At 38.1% G+C, this 25,929-nt stretch overlaps 1 protein-coding gene across 1 annotated transcript in view; it reads right to left on the bottom strand.

Annotated features, from left to right (window-relative positions):
- The window catches only part of PARP10 (poly(ADP-ribose) polymerase family member 10), a 1,579,412-nt gene extending 1,554,222 nt beyond the window's left edge, over positions 1 to 25,190 (bottom strand). Inside the window, exon 1 of the mRNA XM_044067716.1 lies at positions 24,961 to 25,190. The gene's annotated coding sequence lies outside the window, so the exon portion shown is untranslated. The remainder of the gene's footprint in view (positions 1 to 24,960) is intronic.
- Positions 25,191 to 25,929: the final 739 nt, after the last annotated feature.

Raw genomic sequence — 25,929 nt, forward strand, 5'->3', positions numbered from 1 at the left:
GGTGAACCTTGTTTTTTCACAGAATCAAGATGACACACATATATATATACACATACACATACACATGCGTACACACACACCACACACACGCAATGTATTTATACAGCATATATCATGGATAGAAGTAGGTTAAAAATTGAAAAAAAAAAAGATAGCTAGGTGCACAAGACCCAGGATGATGATGATGATGATAAAAAAAACTGATAGGTCAAAGAAGAGCCATAAAGACGATAAGAGTGGACTATTGAGAATAAGAAATAAATGATATATTGTTACCATTGCAAAAAGTCCAGAATTTCCAGACGCACACTATACAAAAAGATAAAACTGTCAGAAGCTTCAAACAAAATTGTATGGTCATGAATACAACAAATTTGTGAAAACAGTATACAGACCAAGAAACTTTGATCTGTTTTGAAAAAGAAGTATCTGAGGAAGTGTGAAAATACAAACAAAACCTAGAGATTTTTGAAAAGTATAAAAAAGAAATATGGTCATGGGAAAGAAGGTGAGACTTGATATGGTGCAATAGTTATGCAAAGGCGAAAGCCGAATTAATAAATATAAAGAAGGGAGCCCTGAAGATATCCGAAGAGAAATACAGGCAAAAGCATCCAGGTATGGAAAATTTCACAATAAAAAAAAAAATAATCATCACAAAGAGGGAATGTAAAAAAGAAGATTAGTAAAGTAAAAGTTAAAGTTATGGAGTGCCTGCTTAGTGAAGAATTTGGTGTAGACGTTCTAACACAGGTTACATCACTGCATGATGGAACGAGTCCCCAAAGTAAGGAGAATCAGGAAGATCAGCAGACATCTGAAGAAATATGAACATGGGAAAGAAAAAAGATTTAACATGGTGTAATATGTATGCAAAGGAGAAAGCAAAACCACTCAATACAAAAAGAGCAGCACCAAAGATATTTGGAGAGAAATACAGGCATGGAAAGCTTTACAATACAAATAAGAGAAAGAGAGGAAAAGTAGAAAAAGAGAAGTTAAAGAAATAGAAATGGAGGTTATGGAGTACCTGCAAAGTGAAGTATTTAGTGTAGAAAATCTAATGAAGAAAGTACCACAACAGGAGCAATAGGCCTCCAGATTAAGAGGAAACCAGTATATTCTGGAGCCTTCCACAGTAAACCAGTATAAAATGTCCACTTAAAGTTGGACAGTAAGGGAAGGAACAGGAAACTGTGGAAACTCTGACACAGTCAATGTTGAGGAGTGATAGGTCAGTGAGTTCCCATATGACAGAGCAAAGGATGGCACAGGATGAAACTGAAGAGAATGTGCCACAGGAAGACGCTATAGAACTTTATGTAGATTGCCCACAGGAAATGGAGAACAAAAAATGTGCCCTTAGTTTAGAAGAAAATGAGCCAAGAGAAGAGTTGCTTGATTTAAGAGAGATAGACAAGACTGCAGAAGGTCTATAAAACCCAAAAAGTCAGAAATTTGGTAAAACAAATAAATACAGTAATTAAGGCTGTTCATAGAGATCCATACGATATAACAGAAGTAAACAGGATATATTATTATGCAGCTAAATAAATAAACTTCTACCACAAGAACACAGGGTAGTATTGCATTTAAACTAAAAATCTCAGCACAGATGGAAAAACTTAGAAGACACACAGATAAATATAAAGGAAAAGTACAAAATAAGCAATTTATTGATGATCCCAAAAGGTTCTACAGGGAATTGGGAAATGAGGCAAAAGGAATTGAAAGACAAAAAAGAAGAAATAGATATATTTATGATGATCCTGTGGAACACAAAGATGCTAAATGGATAGGATAGTAGTAGTAAAAGAAAGAATAAGAAGTCAAAAAGGTACAGGATATGAAATGGGAAGAAGTAACAGCCCAGAGAGACTGAAACAAAGTTAGGAAAAGCCTCTAATTGGAAAACCCCAGGCCCAGATGCAGTATCCAACTTCTGGTTGAAAGTATTAACGTCTTTGCACGAAAATTTAGACATGAGTAAGATTTATTTATATGGACACCCTGAACAGACACCAACCTGGCTAACAGGAAAAACAAGCTCCTACTCAAGAATGCCTTCCGATGACATATAAACTATACACTGAAATGGATGCCAACAGAGTTTATAGTCATTTAGAAGAAAACTCAATTATGGTAGTAGAACAAAAGGGCAATAAAAGAAAGTCATATGGAACAAAGGATCATTTGTTGTTAATGTCATAGTGGAGAACGGTAAAAAGGGGAAGAATCCAAGTATGGCATGGCTTGACTATAAATAAGTATTTGACAGCATCCCACATTCATGGATAAATTAAAAAAAAAAAAAAAAAAAAAAAAAAAGGAGTGCGCTTAAAAATTAACAAGATACACCCTACACATTACAGTGACCAAGAAACAGTGGCAGAACACTTTGCAATTAAGCCATGATAAAAAGGACAGACTATTATCCCAGGGATAAAAATTCAAAGGGGGATATTCCAGGGTGGCTGTCACTGCTGCTATTCTGTGCAACTTGCCATTAACCCTTTAAGCTGTTTACTTAACCATGGCCACAATTTGGCTACTAAAAAACAACAAAGTGTAAAGACATATCTTTCCTTTGCCAATTATTTAAAACCATATAGCTCATCAGATGAGGAACTGAAAGCACAACTGCAGATTGTCAAAACTTTTTCAAATGATATAAAGACCAAATGTCATTCTTGTAAGTGCGCAAAAGCTAATTTTAAAGCAGGAAAACTCCAGCACCAGGAAAATATCAGCTTGGGACAAGAGTGTGATATAAAATAACTTGAGCAAGACGGAGTGTATAAATATTTGGGGAACTGATGAAGGAGCAGCAATAAAACATGAAAAATGCAAATAAAACTTGGTAAGGAATACTTTAGAATACTTTAATTCTGAAAACAGTTCTAACATCTAGGAATAAAATCCAAGCTATAAACCAATTTGCTCTTCTTGTCCTTACAGTTTTGGAGTGACTGACTGGCCCCAAAACATGTTGGATAGATTACATAGGAAAACAAGATGCTTCATGCTCACCAAATGATTTATAAGAATCAGTGTATAACAAGATTATACATTCCCCATTCCGAAGGAGGGATGGGCCTCCACAGATCTGCTGACCTCACAAGACCCAAATATAGTGAAAGTTTTGAAACAGGAGGAGAATAAATCTAAGATGACTTCTGCTTAACTTAGCAGTAGCATATCGGCGTCAATCAGGAATGGAAATCAAACCAGAAGTAGATACAAATCAGGCAGCAACTGAATGTGCTAAAACATGAAGGAATATAAGGTGAAGGGCCAGATGAGAAGGAAAGAAATGTGGAAAAAGCATAAATATAGTTGCAAGTAAAAACTTCTGGAAGAACCTCATGTTGAACAGGAACGAACGCAGAAATGGTTAAGGAGAGAATTCAAACCAAGAGATGAAAGGTTAATATTGGCAGCCCAAGAAAGTTGGCTACGTACACGCTGGTTTATAAAGTCCACTGAACATGTGGGAGAAGCAGACAAATATAGGTTTTTGTAAAACCGAATTGGAAACAGTCACACACCTTGTTGCTGGTTGCGACATACTAAATGGCAGAAAGACTGTATACTGAAAGGCATAATAATGGGGCAAGATTGTTCCACTGGGTATTGTGCAAACATTATGGTATTGAAGTGGCTGAAAAACGCTGGAAACATGAGCCACAAAGCATCATAGAAAATTATGAAGTTTATATCACATGGGATCACCCATTACCAACAGTTCAAAAGATAGATGCTAGAAAACCGGATATAGTGGTCCAAGAAAAGAAGACAAAAAGTATCATTGAAAAATCGCCACACCCAGCGACTACAGTGTCTTGCATACAGAGAAACAAAAAGGCATAAAATATCAGGATCTGCAGGCAGAAATGAGAGCAGTGTGCAAGAAAGATACCCAGACAGTTCCAATAGTAGTAAGAGCAATGGATCTTATATATATAAAAAAAAAAAAAAAATCTACAATCGTATTTCGATACGTTACCAATCCATGTAACTTCATACAAATTGTAGGAGTCATTACTGGGCACACTGTGGGTGCTGTGAAGAGCACTTTTGACGGACATTAGATTGAAACAATACTAAATTTCATGAACTTTAATCGTACTTTGAGTTAGGAATGGGGGTCCATTCCCATCATGGTATTAGAAACCCAAAAGATTTGGAAAATTAATTAAACAACAAGAAGGTTACTAGGGCAGAGGTCCCTTGCTGGACTGCAGGGAAGTACTAGGTTTTGAAGTGCAGGTCCCTTGCTGGACCGCAGGGAAGTACTAGGTTTTGAAGTGCAGGTCATTCGTCTGGATGACTGAATCGTGTGTTGTAGTTAGTTGTTTAGATGTTGTGTAATTCAAGACAGTTTGATTTAAGCTAGAACAATGGAGAGTCATACAAGAGAAATTGGTGGCAAATCTAGCTAGCTAATTTTAATTGTAGCAGGAGGCAGGTTTCTTTTCCGTGTATTAAGTTTATCAGGATAGAAGCGGTGTATATAAGAGTTAGCAGTAAGAAGGTAGGGGCTACAGTTTTTTTTTTGCAGTATCTGTAAGGACTCCATTGATCCCATAAAGGGTCTGAATGAAGAGACAAGTCAGCAATCAGAGGGTAGTATTGATGGAAATTAATTCATCCTTAAGTCTTGGCGAGTGCTTTCACAAGGTGGACTTTTTTCAAAACTACACCAAAAATGACACCGATATACAGACTATATATTCTACATCGTATATCATGGACAGAGGTACGTTAAAAAATAAAAAAAAAAAAGACAGCTGGGTGCACAAGGCCCAGGATAAAAAGTGCCCAGTCAGGGTATGCACACTGGTGTCAGGACTGGAAAAAATGACAAGTGTAGAATCCTGATACGGAAACATTCTTACAATGGGGCTAGGCCAGACGCAGGGGAAGACCCCCTCCCTAAATCATAGTAGTAGTAGTAGTAGTAGTAGTAGACCATAAAAACTGATTTCTGTTACTATTATTCAAGAAGCCCAGAATTTCCAGACAGAAGATATACAAAAAGATTAAGACAGAAATTAGAGGAAAAATACTTCCACAAGAAAGACTGTCAGAAGCTTCAAAAACAGTGTGTGCTCATTAATACAACAGATTTCTGAAAAACTGTATATAGACCACGAAATCTTGGGCTGTTTGGAAAAAGAAGCAACAGAGAAGTGTGAAAATATAAAGACAAAATTTAGAGACTTTTCAAAAGGTATAAAAAAGAAAAAGAAAAAAATGGACATGGGAAAGAAAATGAGATCTGATATGGTGGAATATCTATGCAAAGGAGAAAGCCAAATCAATCAATACAAAACAGGCAGCCCCAAAGATACTCTGAGAAATACAGGCAAAAGCATCGGGATATGGAAATTTTCAAAGTACAAAAAATAAGATCACAAAAGAGGAACGTGGAACAGAAGATTAGTAAACTGGAAGTTAAAAAAAAATAAATAAAAAGTTAGGGAATACTTGCAAAGTGAAGGATTTAGTGTAGAAAGCCTAACACAGGTCGTATCACAGCATGATGGAACCATGTGTCCCTCAGGTAAGGAAAAACAGGAGGAGCAAGAGATATCTGAAGAAGAAACATGGACATGAGTTACAATATTTATAGAAAGGAAAAAGCAAAACTACTCAATACAAAGACAGCAGCACCAAAGATGCTTGAAGAGAAATACAGGCAAAGAATCAGGACATGGAAAATTTTACAATCCAAAAAGTAAAAAAAGAGGATTAGTAATGGAGACGTTAAAGAAATGGAAACAAAGATTATGGATAACCTGAAAAGTGAAGGATTTAGTGTAGAAAAATCTAACTACAGTATCTTAACATCACAGCAGGACATAGAAATGGATCACCAAATTAAGGAGAAAGCAGTGGAGCGAGAAACATCTGATCAGTTGCCATAAGAAGATCCTATGGAAGGCTCCAAAGTAAACCAGTACGAACTTTCAGTTGGAGTTGAACAAGGGAAGGAATAGGAAAATGTGGCAACTCTTGACGCAATCAGTGTTATGGAGTGATAGGCCAGTGAGCTCCCATATGAAAGACCAACGGGTGATGAAACTGAAGAGAATGTGGCACAGGTAGATGCTGTACAACTTTCTGTAAAATGCCCACAGGACATGGAGAACAAAAAAATGTGCCCTCCATTTACAAGAAAGTGATCTAAGAAAAGGGGTGAGGGACAGACATACTAAGATGTTGTTGTGTCTTTCGGCTTTTCCCGGTTAGGGGTCGCCACAGCGGAACTCCGGTCCGCTAATGATTGGCAGTTGATTGTTGCGTGCAGAGTTGCCAGCCCTAACGCACAACCTTCAACGAAGGTACGCCCACCCATTCACGCATGTCTCCACGCAGAAGACGCTCTAGCTGACAGTTGAACCGGTCAGCGTCTTACTGTGAGGCGACAACGCTACTGCAGCACCACCACTGCAAGGAAAGAAATAGACTAGACTACAGAAAAACCCTATATTACTGTGCAGCTATATTAATAACAGATAAAGTCTCACCACAAAAAGACACAGGGTAGTAAGGGAAAGGAAGGGGAGAAAATAGATTGCCATGATTTAGAGAAAACTATAAATCAATTAAGACAAGCGTCAAGAGGGAACAGATCAAAATACTTAGAAAGATATAGACGTGATAAAAGCAATGTGCAGTATCAGAACAGATTATTTGCGATAATTTTACTTTAGTCCATCTTGCACTATCAGCAAAGGCAGAAAAACTTAAGCTATGCAGATAAATATAAACGTAAAGGTACAAATAAGCAATTTATTGATGACCCAAAAAAAAAGGTTTTAGAGATGAAACATCCACAAAACACAACCTTGGCACTAAAAACAGAGCAGTGGTGTACAAACTTTTTGTGGAGAGGGCCACTACACGAATTCTTAATGCATCTGCGGGTCACTCAAAAGATAGTAAGTCATTGCGAGTTAACAACAGGTACAGGTGACCGGCATTTTTACTTAAGACAGCAGTCATGAAATTGCCCGTTTTCTACATCAGCTTTGCATTTAACTTTATTCTGGCTTGCAGCCATGACTTACTACAAAACACTTGCAGAAAGTTACTACTATTTACATACTACAAGTTATAAACAAAGAACAGTTACTTCCTAAGCTAAAATTAGAGGTGTGCTCAACTGCAATCAATTAGTAAGCAAGCAATCATGTGCTGGAAAGTTTGTGTGACTGGTGTAAGAGAGCATTTTTTTCACTCAGAAATTGGAAGCCAGACGGATGCTGTTGGGACAAGGGCCAGATTTGGCTCCAGGGCCAGGCATTGCGCACCATTGACCTAGAAAGATTGTGCACTATTGTCCTGGGTATGGGTCTCCAACCAGATCTACTTCAGTAGATTGAAAATGCCATTACACAATTTTAAAAAAACAAGACAAAGATCAGAAATGAACTTCAACGAATTTTAACATTTGCCAAAACTATTAAAAATCGACTCTCCTAATGTGCATGTCAGGAAGTAGCACTAAGATGGACAAACGTAAATAAACAACCTACACATTCAAACACAATAAAAAAAAAAAAAAAAAAAAAAGTATTTTCTCCACCCCCAGCAAATTTTATATTATCAACTCTGAAATAGCACTACAGTGGGGAAATGGGGAAATCTCCTGATCCTCACTGTACGGCGATCTCTATTCACAGTCATTAAACATGTGAAACTTTTCGCTTACAATTTATGCTTAAATGAAGATATAACTGCAGCACAATCTCCATTCTAATCCTCCAAGGCGCTTCTGGATATGAACATTAGGTGATTAGATTTATAATAGTTCGGCAATGTTAAAATTCATTGAAGTTCATTTCGGATCTTTGTGTCTTTTTTTTTTTTAATTTCGGTGTTATGGCATTTGATCTACTAAAGTAGATGCCTCCAGCCTTCACACCCAAATTAGACTGCACGCAGTTCACTTACAAAGCTACACTGCTCTCTCCATGAACCAATCTCTCCACTGCCCTTCTAGCTACAGTTAACTGCCTTTTACTCAAAGTATTCATTTTTCACATACACAGAAATTCCAAGGAAGGCTGTTGAATCCTCCAATTCCACACAGCTTTCTTCCTAAGCCTGGTAGTACTGCCACAACTGTGAGGATTGTCAAAGACTTCAATTACTGGTATGCTCCGATTGTGCCACTTCATATCGCTTTTAAAAGTTAAGTCTCAAAGAGGTGGCCCTTACAATGTGTTATTCCTTTGTGTAAATGGTTACCATCTTCTCAATTAAGCAACTGTACATAATGCTCCTGTAATAAATAAATACCAGCCACAACAGCTTTGGGATCATCAAAATAGATTTACTTAAGAGAAAATAGCACAAATACCAACTAAATATGTTGGCGGACAAAGAGAAGTAAAATTAAAGTACAATAAACAAACATCGATAGAATGCTCACAGAAAAATCTAACGCCAGCTATCTAAGTTTCCTAGCTAGCTGCTACAAGGAATACCGTACCTTAAAATGACTAGCAGCAACTTCACACTAGTCTCTTAACATTTCATTAAGTCACAATTATATACCAAAATCAGTGTGACTTCATTGTTACTATGGATACTGGTCAATAATCAACTAGCCCACACCCAACACAACAGTAAGTTTGTCCCAGTACCGTCACATCCGTTTCTTCTTTATTTGCATCCTAAATGGGTATAAAAGATTTTAAATGACCACTGCATTCCAATGCTGTTTCATCAGAGTCTCTTATCTTAGAAGGTGCCATTTTGTGTATGAACTAGCCCCTCACTCTGTCCTTTAATATCTGGACAAAGGAAAGTGCTTGCTAGATAACAAATTTTATATATATATATATATATATATATATATATATATATATATATATATATGCATACATACACACACACACACACACACACACATACAACCAGAAACAGAGGAGAAAAACATACAAAGAGAAATACATTTTGCTGTCTTAGCTAGTAAAAGCACATTTCACAAACATTCAGTTTTAGCCTGGCATCACCTCTGGCTTCACAACTAGTAAAAGAAAGATTAAATAAGTTTAATAAAGTTCAACGATATGTGATATGAAATGGAATGAAGTAACAGCCAGACAGATTGAAATGAAGTTAAGAAAAGCTCTAAATTGGAGGACCCCATCATGGCAATAGAACAAAAAAAAGCCATACGTAACAAAGGACCACTTATTGTTAAATAAAGTCAAAATGGAGAACTGTAAAAAGGGGAAGAATCTAAGTTGTGCACTGATCGACTACAAAAAAGTATGATGGTATCCTACATTCATGGATAAGATGCTTAAAAATGTATAAAAGATGCACTCAACACTGATCAATTACATTACAGTGACCATGAAAAAGTAAGCCACAATAAAGAACAAATTATTACAGTAATAAAAATTCAAAGGAGGATATTCCATGGTGACCGTCACCGCTGCTTTTTTGCCTTACCCATACCCCATTAAGCTGTCTACTTAACAGATTAGGTCATGGCTACAATTTGGGTCCAAGAAAATCTAAAAGATTTACCCTCTTTTTGTAGACTATTTAAAATTGTACAGTTCATCAGATGAGAACTGAAAGCACAACTGCAAGTCGGCAAAACTTTTTCACAGGATACAAGAATGTCTGGTCTAGAGAAATGTGCAAAAGCAACCTTTAAAAGCAGAAAAGCTGGAGCAGCAAGAAAATAGTTTGGTACAGGAATGCGATATAAAACAACTTGAGTAAGAGGAAGTATATACATATTTGGGAAATGATGAATGAGCAATAGATGAATACCTCTTAGTAAGGAATATTTTAGAAGACTAAAATCAATAGTGAACACAGTGTTCACACCTAGGAACAAAGTCCAAGCTATAAACCAAGTTGCTCTTCCTGTCCTAAAACTTACAATTCTGGAATAATTGAATGGCCCCAAAAGGTGCTAGATTGGTTGGACAGGAAAACAAGATGCTTCATGCTCAAATGATAAATCAATGTATACCAAAGACTACATATATTCACCATTCGAAAGGGAGTATGGGCCTCCTTGAAATTGATCATATGCATGGATCTGCAATCATGGGACTGCATACATATCGGATGACCTTCCAATTCCCAAATGAAGTGAAAGTTTTGAAACATGAGGAGAATAAGACTAAGAGGACTTCCCTTCTTAATTTAGCAGAAGCATATCAGTGTCAAGCGGGAAGGCAACTCAAACCAGAATTAGATAAAAATCAGGCAGCAACTGAATGTGCCAAAAGAAAAAGAAAAACACGAAGATAAGGCGAAAGATCAGATGAGAACGCCAGAAATGAAGAAAATGCATGAATACAGCTGCAAGTACAAAAAATCTCTGGGAACAAACTCACATTGATCAGGACCAAACACAGGAATGGTTAAGAAGAGGCAAATTTAAGCCAAAAGAAGAAAGGTTAATATTGGCAGCCCAAGACAGTGGGCTACGTGCACATTGATTTACAAAGCCCACTGAACATGTGGGAGAAGGACAAATGTAGGTTTAAAACAGAACTGGAAACAGTTTGCTGGTTGTAATATACTAATGGTAAAAGGATTATATACTGAAAAGGCATAATAAATGTGGCAAGACTACTGCATTAGGGATTGCGCAAACATTATATTACTGAAACAGCCGAAAAACACATGAAACGTGAGCCACAAAGCATTATAGAAAATGAAGTTTATATCATATGGGAAAATTTCATTACCGACATTTCAAAAAAACACAGATGCGAGAAAACCAGATATACAGCAGTCCATGAAGAGACTAAAAAGCTGCATTTGATCACTGAAAATTGCTACACCCAGTGACTTTCTCTGTATGCAAGACACTGTAAAGTCAAAATATCAGAATCTGCAGGCAGAATAGAAGGCAAAGTAGAAGGATACCCAGACAGTTCTAATAGTAATAGCAGCAAAAATAAATAAATTTATAATTGCACTTGGATACGCTCCCAATACATGCAACTCCATACGAATTGCAGGAGGAGTCATTACTGGGCACATTGCAAGTGCAGTGAAGACAGACTGAAACGGTACTAAATTTCATGAATTTTAATCATACCTTGACTTAGGAATCAGGTCGATTCCCATCATGGTATTAGAAATCCAAAAGACTTTGAGAAATTAAAAAAACAGGAGCCTATTTTCTGGTGTGTAGATTTGATGGTGTCCAGTACACACTAGTCATATGCGAGACTGTCATCACCTAGAAGTTTACTGTGAGTATACCTTTGAACCTCTCAGAGCAAGAAATCAGGACAATGGCATAAATAATGGGGTGACAAAGAACCAAAAACAGGGACAGTTTTTAAATATTGGTATTACAAACAAAAGTTGATGGCACAGCAGGTTTTGTGTTGGCATAAATTTTCTGAAGAGAATGAAGTCTGACATTCAAATGTATGTCATTTCCAATTTCAATTTTCAATGGCTTGCCAATACTTGGCCACAAAAATACAATTTTATAAAAAGCAGAGCCAAAATATGAGGCAATAATCTGTCATTTGGAGAGGTAAGGGTTAGTTTCAATGACAGTATTTGCTGACTTCATGGTAAAGTGTTGCTTTCTGATTTTGGCAACGTTTCAGAGGTAAAAAGCATTAACTTAGTTTTTTTGGGGGGGTTGAGTAGGAGGTTTGATTTTTTGAGCCAAGTTTCTACAGAGAAAGATTTTTTTTTTTAGGTAATCTCTTACAGCTTTATTGTGGAGGCCACACATATTAATGTTAAGTCATCTGCATACTGAACTAAACGGGTGAGTGGAGATCACTGATAAATATGTTAAACAGGAGAGGACCCAGGATATAAACCTGAGGGACACCTGTAATAACTGGTTGAAAAGAGACGGTTTGTTGCCATTTAATGGCTTCCTGCCTTCCAAATAAGTAACTAAGAAACCACAACAAGAAGCACTATCGAACAAGCAACTGCTGGTACAAGACAGTATTAAATGCCTATGACACGTCTAAAAAGATGGTGGAAAAATGTTTTGGTGCAGTAGTGGTGCTATGGCTTAAAGCTATGTTGGGTTTCTGAGAGCAGGTTAGAGGCTAGGTATTGCATCAACTGCATATGGATGCATTTCTCTAATATTTTGAAGAGGGGAAGAAAACTGCTATTGGTGTGTAGTTATTAAGCTCTGTAGATGTGCCACCTTTGTACAGTGGTAAGAATCAGGATTATTTCCACAATTACTGAACATACGTTTCTGCTAATGACCTATTACATTAGAAAGGACACAGGGAAGACTATGACTTCTGTACCCATTAAAAAAAAAGATCCTGTACAGGTATTAGAGATTTCAGATGTTTTATGAAAATTTATATAAAGCTGAAAAAAAAAAAAAAAAAAAAAGTGTAAATCATCATCATCATCATCATCATCTTCTTTCGGCTGTTCCCGTTAGGGGTTGCCACAGCAGATCACCTGCTTCCATTTCTTCCTGTCCCCTGCATCTTGCTCTGTCACACCAACCACCTGCATGTCCTCTCTCACCACATCCATAAACCTTATCTTAGGCCTTCCTCTTTTCCCATTACCTGGTAGCTTCATCCTTAGCATCTTTTTCCCAATATACTCAGCATCCCTCCTCAGCACATGTCCAAACCAACGTAATCGTGCCTCTCTGGCTTTGTCTCCAAACCTTCCAACCTGGGCTGACCCTCTAATATACTTATACCTAATCCTGTCCACCCTCGTCACACCCAGTGCAAATCTCAACATCTTTAATTCTGCCACATCCAGCTCAAACTCCTGCCTTTTCGTCAATGTCACAGTCTCCAACTCATATAACATAGCTGGTCTCACTACCCTCTTGTAGACCTTCCCTTTCACTTACAGGTACTCATCTGTCACAAATCACTCCTGACACTCTTCTCCACCCACTCCATCCTGCCTGTACTCTCTTCTTTACCTCTCTTCCACACTCACCATTACTCTGAACTGTTGATCCCAAGTATTTAAACTCATCCACCTTCGCCACCTCTACTCCTTGCATCCTCACCATTCCTCTATCCTCCCGCTCATTCACACACATATATTCTGTCTTAGTCCTGCTGACCTTCACTCCTCTTCTCTCTAGAGCATATCTCCATCTCTCCAGGGTCTCCTCCACCTGTTCCCTACTCTCACTACAGATCACAATGTCATCTGCAAACATCATGAAAAAAAAAAAAGTGTAAATATAGAGCACAAATGGAAATATTTATGGAAAACTTAATCATACCAAAATTAGAAATAGTAAGAAATGAGATAAAATTGTGATGTACAGTCAAATCTTCAGGAAAGTCTCCAGGGACAGATGGTATTCCTGTGGAAGTTAGGAGGAATGAAAAAGTGAAAGATCTGGAAGATTTTATTTAACGATATTTTAAAGGGAGGGGAAGCACCAACATCTTGGAAGAAAGCTATGGCTGTTACCAAAAGATGGTAAAGACCCACAAGACCTAGCTTCATACAGACCCCATTTCAATTTTAAAGCAGGATTATAAAGTGCACGTCTATACTACCTAAAAGAACAAAGGTGTTGCCAAAATTGACAGATGTGCATCAATGTAGTTTTGTGAAGGGAAGGCAAACATTTGACATTAATAATCCAGAAAGAAGCAGAATGCAAGAAAATACAGCCACTGTTAGTGGGTCTTCATGCAGAGAAGACCCTTAAATACAGCAAGTTGGGATTTTGCAATTGGAAGCATTTGCATTCCCTAATACAAGGTTAATTAGGAAGATATATGACGGATCACAATAATTCAAGTGGGAGGGTACTTCTCTGAGTTTCAACAGAGAAGCCAGTTAGGAAAGCTTTCTTTTCTCTTTAATTTGCTTTATATTTAGAGCTTCTGGCAAAGAAAATAAGGGACTCATAAATGCACGGATGTGATTCATATGGTAATCAAGAAAAGTTCACCTTATTCACAGATATTATTTTGTACCTAATAAATGCAGAAAAGGACATTTAAGTGTTGTGGAACATTTTCAGACAGTTTTCAATTCTTTTCGGGATATAAAATTAATGAAGATAAAATAGAGGCTTTGTATCCACACAAATTGGTTCAGCAATACCCATATTTATGGGGACATAATCAAGTATGGATTAAAAATTTGTTATGGCAGCTAAGAATATATGGGAAGAGACTAAAGAGACAAAAATTGAGAAACTGGAAACTTTTATGGATAAAAAGACGCAAGCAGTGAAAACGTTTTTAGACCCTTCAAGTCTTGTATACAGGCCAGGCATACTTTTTATCGACCAGAGGAGAAGTTGTGGACAACAATAAAGAATTGAAGAATAGAATTTATCTGAGAGGGAAAGAGATTTTTTTTTTTAAACTTTACATTTGTTGACCGGGATAGTCCAAATGGACACAGGTCCATTTTCAGCAGAGGCCCGGGGAGAAAAGCTCCAGATTTCAAGTATACATAGCAGTTAGTAAATAATACAGAGAATATAATGCATTGCATAGCACACATTGCACAAAGTAGCTACTCATATAAACAGTAAAACAGCCATTTCAACATATACAGTGTAAAACACACTGCATGGAAGTCATAGAGCAACACAATATAGTAAGGTATACATACAGTATTGAATTTCAAAGACATGACTAATCATAACCTGTAGTAGTATATTGTACACTATACAGAAGGGCAGGAATGTAGGAATGATAGATATTAGTTTGTACATTAGTTCTTCACCCTGGGGAGTCAAAGGAGCAAGACCAGTTATCCATATAGTGTGTTTTCAAGAGTTTTTTATTTAATTGTATGGCAGAGCTGTTGTAAGTCAGGTAGTTAGGCAAAGTATTCCAAGCTTTAGAAATAGAACAGCTAAAGAGGGATTTACCAGCTTCATTATTAAATTTACTGACAAGTAGGAGATTCTGATTACTAGATCTTAGATTTCTAGTAGTAGTATAGGGTTGGATTAGTTCCCACACTGCTGGGGTTTTATCAGGGTAGTAGTACACCTTATGTACAAGTAACAGTTAAGAAGGTAAGGCAGCTCTGGCCAGTCTAGCTGTTTGAGTGGGACACAGTGAGGAGTCTTTTGTGAGGACCCGGAGGCAAATCTGGCAATCTTGTTGTAGCAAGATTCAAGTTTGTTTAGGTTAGCCTTTCATAGATTAGTCAGAATAGGGAAGCACAGAGGAGGGTAGATAAGAGGTGTGTTCTAGCAATTGTTGTTTTAGTATGTTTAGTAAGCAATAGTTTGTTACGACAGAGGAGGCCTAGTTTTTATGGACATCAAATCTCAGGTCATTATCTACTTCTACACCTAACAAGTTTTGTGTGGGTGGTTGGGGTGATCTTGGTTTTGTTATTGGACAATAAGATAAATTTGTCCTTTGAGGGGGAGACAGACTCGGGCTAAGGAGAAGACGTTTTGTTTGGTTAGGGTTCAGTATTAGGTGGGAGTTGGAGAACCAGGTTTTAGCAGAAGAAAAACAGTTTTGGGTTAGGGACTGAAGGTCATCTAGTGTGGGGGCAGCAAAGACAAGGATGGTATCATCTGCGTATTGCACTACGGAGGCATTAGGTGTGGAGGAGGACAGGTGGATGGTGAATACTGAGACGAGTAATGGGCCAAGGATAGATCCCCGAGGGACTCCTAAGGATACTGGTAGATCGGCAGACAGTTGTTTTGCCACTGAACTGCTTGCTGCCATCCTGATAGGTAGCTTTTAAACCATGAGAATGAAGAGGGACTGATATCAAGGGTGGTTACTGTATTAAGAAGCATATTGTGGTTGACCATATCGAAAACCTTAGATAGATCCAAGAATACTGTAGAAACATATTGGCCACTATCCTTGTACTGGTTAACTGTGTCGATAAAGGACACTAGTGATGTGGTGGTATTGTGGGAAGGTCTAAAGCCGTGCTGATATTTAGATAACAGATTATTAATGTGGAGGTAGTGCACCAGTTGCGTGTACACAACTCTAATATTTTTGCTAATGGTGATAGAATAGCGATGGGCTGGTAGTTATTGAGTTCTACAGTTACCTCTTTTGTGCAGTGGAATTACGTGGGAGGTTTTCCCGACAGCGGGCATCTTGTCCTCTGATATAGATCTGTTAAAGAGGACGGAAACAGGACAAGCAACAGGCTCTGCAACCATCCGAAGGAAGTCTGCTGGTACATTATCAGCAGCTATGGTGGTAGGTTTGAGTGTATAGGAGTTTTGAAATAGCTTTGATAGACATTGGGTGCAAGTTAAAGTGAGGTGAGGGGAATTACCCTGTTTGTTAGTGTTACTTTGGGAGGGTGCTGGGATAGGGGAGATGGCAACATTGTGGGTACCTGCAAGGGCCTGAACTGATTTGGTGAAATGTGCACTAAATCATGTGGTAATGTTACCTTGGTTGTTTGTAGTTATTGGTGTTGGTGAGGTGGTTTTCCCAGATTACTGCGGCCCAGAATTTTTGTGGGTTTTGAGCATATTTTTCTTGGATGTTTTGGTAGTACTTCATTTTGTCTAGTTTGGTTAATTTCTTGCCTTTATTCCAGAGTTCTAGGTTCTTTTGTTTTGAAGTTTGGGTTTTGTTTTTGTGGAATTGTATCCAAGCTTTATCTCTTTCTTTGAGAATGGATTTAGTTGGACTTTAGCCAGTCACTGGGCACACTTGGTTTGGATTCTAATGGTTCTGGTGGGTGCATGCAGGTTTAAGATTTTTTAAGAAGGCAGAGAGTTAGTTGCATCAATGGTTTCCAGTTACATTTTAGAGAGGAGATAAAATTATCAAGATTAAAGTTTTTTGTTCCTAACAGTTCTGAAGAATGTATGACTTATAAGGTGAGTTCTAGATCTGATCAGGTAGGTTAGTCAATGGTCACTTAGACTGTCAGGAAGGCAACCTGATTGGGACGAAAGGGATTGATTGGATGTAAAAATCCAATCCAGTATGGACTGGAGCGTGAATGTTTCGTCAGTTCTAGTGGGGGATAAGATCAGTTGGGTATACCCATGGAGGTTAATGTGGGCAGAAGGACTGCTGCCAGAGTAATCGAGCCAGTCTATGTTAAAGTCAGCTAGTACCACAGTTTCCTGAGGTAGGGAGTTTGAGATGCATTCTAAAACATTTTCCATTGTAGTGATGTTACCTGGGGATATAGCCGCCTAGGATATTGATGTTTGTTTGGGTTTAGTTTTAATTTTGTGAGGATGAGCTCTGCATTATCAGTGTCAGGAATATTAATATCTCAAGTTGTTCAAGGAGGAGGTAATTTCTGAACAGTATTGCAACCCCCTCCTTTTTTGCTCACCCTTTTTGTAGGATATTGTACCCAGGTACTGTAATCGCTTTGTTTTTGTTGTCTGGTTTTAGTCATGTATAGGGCTAGAAGAGCATGGAGGTCATGAACTTTGTTTAGGATACTTCTGACGTTCAAGTTAAGAAAAAGAAGAGAGGAATTAGGTCATGGAGTAGATTGTTAGGCTGAGATAGATCAGGGCTGATCGGGGTGTTAGGGCCAGGATTGGGGTGAATGTCGCTGCAGCATACTAGTTTCAGTAAGTGTAGATTGATAAGCTTATGTATTAGTTTGGAGTATCTTGGGGTGTTATGGCTTTACATCTATGCGGTAGCCAGTGGTGGGGGTGAACGTCAGTATGGGAAGGGGTAGAAAGGCAGGGAGCTGTGTAAGTATGTAGTGGATTTATTTGAGAGCTGGTTGCACCAGTTTGCCATTGGGGGGGGGGGGGTGATGTTATGAAGGTAGGTGTGGTAAGAGGCGAGAGCTGAAAGAAGACAGAATGGACATAGTGGAGGCATGGTAGGGGAGCGGAGGGAGCACGAGCACAGTGAGTGCGAATGGAGTGGGGCAGAGCCGAGAGGCAGGAAAGTCCATATGTCCTAGAAAAACAAAAAATCAGAAGTACTGCAAGCCCAGGTCAGTGCTAGAATGCCCTATTCAGTTATTATCCCTTCTATGTTTGCATATAGGACAGAAAAAAACTACATTAAAAGCACTGATGTATCAGAGACTTAAAGTCTGTTTTTGGCTAGAGAAACGTAATTATAGCTAATGGGTGGGAGGGGGGTGAGCTAAGGGTGTCCTACGAGTGTGGACGCCTTTGCAAGTTATAATAAACAAAATATGCAGAGTACAGCTAGTGTACCAAGCACAGTACATACACTATAGATTCTTTTAAAATGTGCCTTTTGCTGAGTCCAGTTCTGGAATATGGGTCAGGAAGGTGAGGTACCTCTTTCAATGCCAGTCAGCAGCTGCCTTAAAGGACTAATTGAAAATTGAATTTGGGCTGTGTGGAATAAATCAAAGGAGAGATAACAGAGATTAAGCAAGAAGAGACAGAACTTTACCAAAATTAAACTTCAGGGTTACATGCAACTTTATCATGAAATCACCTGTAAAGCATCAGTATAACAACACTTGAAAAAAGCACTCGTAAGACAGGCAGTTACTATTCACACTCTATCAGAGACGCTAAACTGTTGTCTAGCAGATTTCAAAGACCAAATACGATAAAGTAACATCTAAAAGTAAGGGTGTCTATGAACACCTTCAGCAACCAGATGCAGGTAACACAATTATGTATAATACTTGCAAACCAAACCTTACTTACCAGGTTGACACAATGTAGATATGGTTGCAATCTAGACTATAACGCTTGCAGTTTGCATTTACTGCCTGACTAATGCTCACTAATTTAAACAATTAGTGTCTTTGCTACTATGTCGAATTATTAAGGTTGGCAGAGATATGCAGATAAAAGAGAAGTAAAAACCTGAGTAAAAACCTTGCTTGGCACACACACTGCTAGAGGATGCCGATGAGAGAGTTGGCCAAACATGGCACAAAAAGTTACTATGGAATAAATGAACTTCCTTTAGACATGAAGGGGAGGAAGTATGTTAAGAGCTTTGGACCGAGACGAGAGGCAAGAAAGTCTATGTCCTAGAAAAAATAATCAGGAAGTACTGCAGGCCCAGGTCAGTGCTAGAATGCCCTAATAAGTTATTATCCCTTCTATGTTTGCATATAGCAGGACAGAAAAAAACAGTGTTAAAAGCCCTGATGTATCAGACTGAACAGCTGTTTTTGGCTAGAGAAAAGTAATTATAGCTACTGGGGGGGGTAAGCACGCCTTTGCAAGTTAAAGTAAACAAAAGTATGCAGAGTACAGGATATTCTAGAGTTACACAGTTAAGACTCATATACATTACACAAGTAGAAAGTCACGATTCAAAGTGGAAAGGGATGATGATGAAGCAAGGGGGAAGTATATTTTTGGATGCAAATCCTCAAGAACTATACAAAATATTACATTCATTAAGTAGTCGAAGGTACTCTAAAATGACTAAACCAATACGAGAACTGAGAAAGGAAAACTGCAAGTAGGAATACAGAAAAAAAGGCAAGCGGGGGCTGGAATTTAATGTAGAAATCTGTCAAAAGAGCCAAGATATTGAGAACAAATAACTCAAATCGGGAAAGTTAGAGTGGGATGAGGCAGAGAAGACATTTGGATTGCAAACTAAAGACTGCCTTCCCTACCAGAGCTAGATCTCAAGATGAGAGACAGAGAGAGGAATTTTAAGTGAAAAGGGACAATTAGTAGGACATATAAAAGCAGGCTTCGAAGATTTTTCCTCAGGTAGATAGCAAACATTAGAGGTGCGACAGAGAAGACAGCAGTAACTGAAAATATAGCATTTTGGAGTATGAATTGGCAGAGTACTCTGTATGGAATCTTTAAATTTTTCAGAAATACTGGGTAATCAAATGGCTTACAGCATGGAAATTATTTTTTTTTTCAGATGAAATACAGGATCCAAGCTGCCTAGACATAAGGGCTTAAGTTTAATTCTGTTGACTACAAAAAAAAAAAAAAAAGCAATTGCTAGAAAATGGAAAACAACGTCTACACCAAACATATTTCAGTTATTGAACATTATAAAAAAAACTGACAGAAAAGGGAAGGTGCAAAATACATAAAAGTTAATGGAAACTGTGGGAATACTACATGCATAATAATACTCAGTAAGAGGAGTGAGGTTTAAGGGAAGGCAGGAATTCAAGAAACTTTTTGTAATGTTAGAATGATGATGGCAGCAAAGAAAGTATATGTAATGTATATTTTATTCAAATGGAAAACATGTTAAAATGGCTTATTTTCTGTTAATGCATATCTGCCTGTACCTTACAAGAATTTAATAAAAAGATTTCTTTTTCAATAAACTGAAGAAAATATTCGCATTTTTTTCCAGGCAGGAATAGATTTATTTATTTGCTGACACTTGTTGAATGGGTGTGCCTTCGTTGAAGGTTGAGCATCGGGCTGGCAACTCGACACCATAAAAAACAACTGCCAATCATTTTCGGACAGGAGTTCCGTTGTGGCAACCCCTAACCAGGAAAAGCCGAAAGAAAAAAACAACTGACACTTGTTTACCAGAAAAAGCCCAAGTGGGTGGGAGCTCATTTTTAACAGAGACCTGGGGGGGGGGGGCTCCCAAAGTATTACAAAACATTAAGAATTAAAGTGTCATTTAAAAAAATTACATAAAACAAATGCAGTTTACATAATTATACCAAATTATGAAACATTGGCTAAGAGTAAATAAAAGTTGTATGACAATGACTTAGAGAAATTTTAGCCTGCTTACAGAGAAATTAAAGTTAGTATAATACAAACAGAAATTGCAATACGAAGCGAAAGAAAAGCAGGCTTAAGGTAGATTTAGAGAAAAAGCTGGGAAGACAAATTGATAGAAATAGAGAAGTGAGTGAAGAAGGGAGAATAAGGAGATGTTAAGGTATGAACAGAGATTTGTCTACATTTAGGAGTATAGTTTACCCTACTGCTGAGAAGGACAAAGCCAGCTTTTGGATAGTCTTTCAGAATAGTTTTGAAGGATGGGAGGGAGGCCTTAGCAACATGGTACGAGTACAGACGATGCTCACACTTGAGAGGACTGTGGACAGACGGGAGTTTTTGTTCACTGGACTGCAATGACCAACTAGGAACACAGTTGTTTAGAATGTTTGGTGCCAGACAAGCAGGTGGATTCTGGATAATTTTACAGGTGGTAAGAAGCTGTGTGTGTGTCAGTTTATGGGGTAGTTCTAGCCAATTTAGGATTTTTAGGGTATACAGTGGTGGGTTCTGAAGGGGTATTTGCTGCAAATTTAACAACTTTGTTGTAGCATTGCTCGTGCTGATTTTTGTGATGCCTGAAGATTAGTAATGATGGCAGCACCACAAAGAGGTGTGGGGAGGAGATAAGCAGTGGTAAATGTAGCTTTAGTCGTGTCGGTGAGAAAGTAGCTGATGCTACACCAAGTGCTTTTTCTCCTACGGCCAGTTTGAATCCAAGTCTAGCCAACGCAAACATATGTTCTTGGCTGCTCCTAAGATAGTAGTTTTATCGCGAACATATGTTCTGCTCCTAAGATAGTAGTTTTATTCTCATAACCTACATCTACAGATATAACCTACTCATTTTCATTACTGATTTATAGAAACTATAGTGATCCAGGTATCAAACGCTGTTATGACTGCAATTAATAAATTATGCACACATAGTCTTCCTGAACCCTATTAAGTCATTGGACACTAACACATGACTAGCTGATTGATCAACAGGTGCAGTTTGGATTAACATATCAGCTAGTTCAACAGTTACTTAACAGGAAGACACTAAAGATCAGTAACGATCTTTTTTTCGCTCAACTTAGTCTCATCCTGTTCTGCCTCCTTGCAAATGACAGGTGATGACAAAGATGATGTTCTTTTGTTTTGCTACAGCCCTTATAATGGCAGCTCAACTACAGTCTTCCTTTCACAGAAAAAAAAAATGGACCTTAAAACTGTTCCCTAAAAGACCAAGGCTATAACACATGCAAGCAACGTTATTTCACCAAGAGTTGCCACCACTGGTTTTCAAGTCCTTATCTGGCGCTCACACGGAGCAGCTGAAGCCTTTCAAACACCTGCCCCATTTCTTGAAGCAATATTTTCTGAGCAGATGTCTTCTATTACGAAAAAGACTCATAAAAATACTGGAAATACTGCCGCTTCTCTAAAGATTCCCTCACTCAAACTTCTAAAAACGCGACCCAACAGTGCAGTTCTTCTTCTCTACGTTTTCCACAGCAGTGATATCCTAATTAAACTTAGCTCAGTAAAGAAATGCAAGATCCATTCTAGGAGGAGCATTTGACACCCTTCGCAGTGCCATTTTATGGCAGCTTGACCGACCAACTTATAAGTACCTCTCCTGCATCTATTATCATCTCTTGCCAAAAGCTAGTACTTTTTTATCCAATCTTTCTTGATACACACTCCCCCATTAGAACTCAAACATTTCCAATGCAATCTTGTACAGTTTTGCTACCTGGAAAGCTGGGAACATAGCTTTTCATGTGCTACACCCACTTTGTAGCATCCTCGACTGCAGACATCATGGAACAAAGCTCCACACATACCTTCAAAGCTACTTTACTAACTCACTTCCAATTTACAAACAGGTGTGCACACTGATAATCAGTACTTAAACTGGTAAGATCCTGGTTCCTGTTAAATATGCCATGTTATCTGACGACATTCTAATATAGTATGCAATGATCTATAATCTTAATTGTATAACTTGGGAAATTGCCCACTTGTGTCCTAATAATGTTTAAGAGTTCTCTAATGGTACTTGTGCAGCGGTACTTGTTTTATACTGGACTTCTACTTTCAGAGGAGACTGGGGGGGGGGGGTAAGACCATGAGCTCACGGACACTACCCAGTTAAATCTGAAATGCATAAATGATGCTCTCTCCCTGAATACCCAACTATAAAAGTGAGACCATTCAAAGTGATATTTCGAGTACCACATGAACGTCATCATGAGTTTAGGCAGAAGAAATATGGGGCCAATGCACACAGTCCATACTCATTACATATACAGTAAACATGCTTATAGTCGCATTCAATATGCTAAGATCCAGGACTTTATTTCCAGAGCTTCTAATTTGCCTGATGAAACACTTTACCAGGCAGTGCTCCTGTGGATCACCATTTTCTCCAATTAACAAATAAAATGAAAAACAAATTAAGAGTCAAACATCAACATGCTGTCAAGAATGCTTAGTTCTTTTACCACTTGCTCTGCAACTGCTGCTATCACCAGCTTCTCAGCCTTTTTTCAACACAAATAATATTTTTTATCCTTGCAGATGTAGAATGTTCATTTAATGAAGAACATCAGAAATAATTAAACTTATGAACTAGCCCACACATCTGCAGAGATGAGCAGACCTCTCACTGGAAAGAGAGGTTTAGAGCCATACTCCTTTAGCATCATAATGAAATGATGAAGACATAACCTTTGAATTCTCCTACACCAAAACCAAATTTACTTTGTATATTAAATGTCAAACAGAAGCATCACAGACTAAAGATTTTTGCAATGAGGCCAATATGCTGCTTCTTTACTGAATAAAGCTAACTGAATGGTCATATAGCACATTAAAAGGTAGTAGTAGTCAATGCAGCACTCTGCTGCAGAAAACAAATTGCATCCTTGTTTCAGAGTCCCGGAAACCCAACATAGATCACTAAAGTGGTGCTCATACTATTACAACCATTCAACAGTGATAAGATGATAAAAGAGCTTGCCAAAATCGGCTGAGGTAAAACACATACTCTGCTTATCATGGGGACACAACAGATGCATTTGATCTGTACAAGTACTCTCAAGCACAGCCAGGTATGCGCAATTTCCTGAAAAGATGGGTTAATGGTTGTACTAGAGGAAACTTTAAATCCTTTGGGATGCATGGAGGCCGAGTGTCTGCACTTCCACCAACACGCCAACTATTTTAACTATATTGTGGGACTGCATCACATGAGGGAAGGAAAGCCAAATTGGGGTGAATCCTAATCTCCAAAATCACATCCGTGCGAGTCCTTGCATATAAACAAAGTGTAAAACAGTCCCCGTATATACTTTTTTTCATATAAACAGCTGTCCTAAATAGCACCTTAAGTACCCGGACACCCGGATTTACAAAGACTATAGAATTTAACGTAAAATGGTTTGGCAGTAGACGTACTTGCTTCTGCTTATGGGGGGGGGGCGCATATCAATAGCGGTTGCGTTTATTTTACCCTTTGCTTTCATGCTATAAGCACTGCAAACAGTTTAATCTAGGGGTATCCCCACGGCTGGACCGATACACACATACAGTTTACACTTATTTATTTATTTTTTACAACTCAGCGCATCCCAGCAAGCAATTTTAAAACACACGAAGGCCTACGTGGTCTTAAGTACGTTATGCTTCATTTGACAATAAGGGAAAACACTGGATCGCACGTAAGTGCAAACCTAGAATACCACTGATTACGCAAACTCTAGTGGTCTCCATTATCGACCTACAATTTTATGAATTGGGTATCAGTGAAGACATTTCACAACAGAAAAGACAATATTTTAAGTAAAATATTTTAACAAAAGTATAAAGATGCATTGAGAAAGTAATAAGGTTTAAAGCACAACACATACATGTACAAACACCTTTCCATTTAGAAGGGGTACATGAATAACATGTCAAGCACACCATCACCTATAATAAACAAACCTATATAAAACAAAAATAATACACCGTTAGCATCTTTACAGAATGTCTGGGCTATTTCACAAGAGAAAGTACAAGAAGCAAGACATGACTACGTCACGATTCATAATTTTAACTACCACGTTTAATCGTTTCCATCAGTTATAATTGTAGACAAACTGCAAAGTACAACTCGATATAATCATCGGATGTCATGTAAATAGATATTCACGAATAATTCTAAATACAACCCCCCAGACTATTACAGTATAAATAAAAAGCGGAAGAACTCCCAAGAACTGCAACGACAACACTTCAAAAAAGTATGAAAAATAAAACATCAGTGCCTTTACCTGTAAACAAAGAGCACTCCTGAAATTCTGTCCGGACTAACTGACTATTCACGGACATAAAACTCCTGCTGACTATTTACAACCCCCCTGACAAAAACAAAATATTATTAGATAATACGCCAAAGCCAAACTCAGCAAAACCTGAATCGAAACCAAAACAGTAGGAGTGCCCAGCGTCTCCCCGACTTGTCAAAAGCGCTCAATCCTCGCTTTGTTCTCATTGGACGAAGATGTTGGGTTACAACACGGAAGCAAGATATGGGGGTTGGAGTTCCTATTTCCAGTTGTTGGATGGATGCTTTCTGAACCTCCATGTCATAGGGAGTAGTACTAGTAGTTTGGTACATTCTTCTTAGTTTATAAGCACAAGAAATATAAACAGAGCCAAAATGAAAGAAGGGACAGACTTTAAATATTAACATTATAAATCTAGAAAGGTGCTAGCTACAGTAACAGGATTTATGTTAATCTGCATTTGTGTGCAAGATATGTAAGTCTACGACTCAAACGTTTGCCATTATTTAGTGAGTTCGATCCTTAGTTATTTGCCAGAAAAACAGAAATTGTATTAGGAACAGACCAAAAATATGACCTACAAATCTGGATACTCTGGGAAAATCTGGACAGCTGAGAGATTGGTAATTTAAGGGAGCTGGTTCGCATGAAAAAGGTAGCGGATGCCAGTGCGAAAATACCTGGAAAATATCTAGGGAATGCGTTTTCTTAACCTAAAGAGGTTAGCATGTATGTTGTTTACAAGAAAAATGCGTCCATGTTCATTTTGGGACCCATATTCTTGCTAGACATTTTTGTATAGGTACCACACCTATCCAGTCTGTGTAAACTCCTTTTGCCTGCATATACCTGACTTGTGTGTATTATGTACCCGTGATTGCTTTCTTCTTTTTAAGCCAGCCTTTGCCGTTACCACTAGTCTGTTTCCCCCCACAAGTATGTTTTGGCCAGATC

This window comes from Protopterus annectens, chromosome 3.part1 (assembly GCF_019279795.1).
Source record: "Protopterus annectens isolate FY-2018-M chromosome 3.part1, PAN1.0, whole genome shotgun sequence".
Lineage (NCBI taxonomy): Eukaryota > Metazoa > Chordata > Ceratodontiformes > Protopteridae > Protopterus > Protopterus annectens.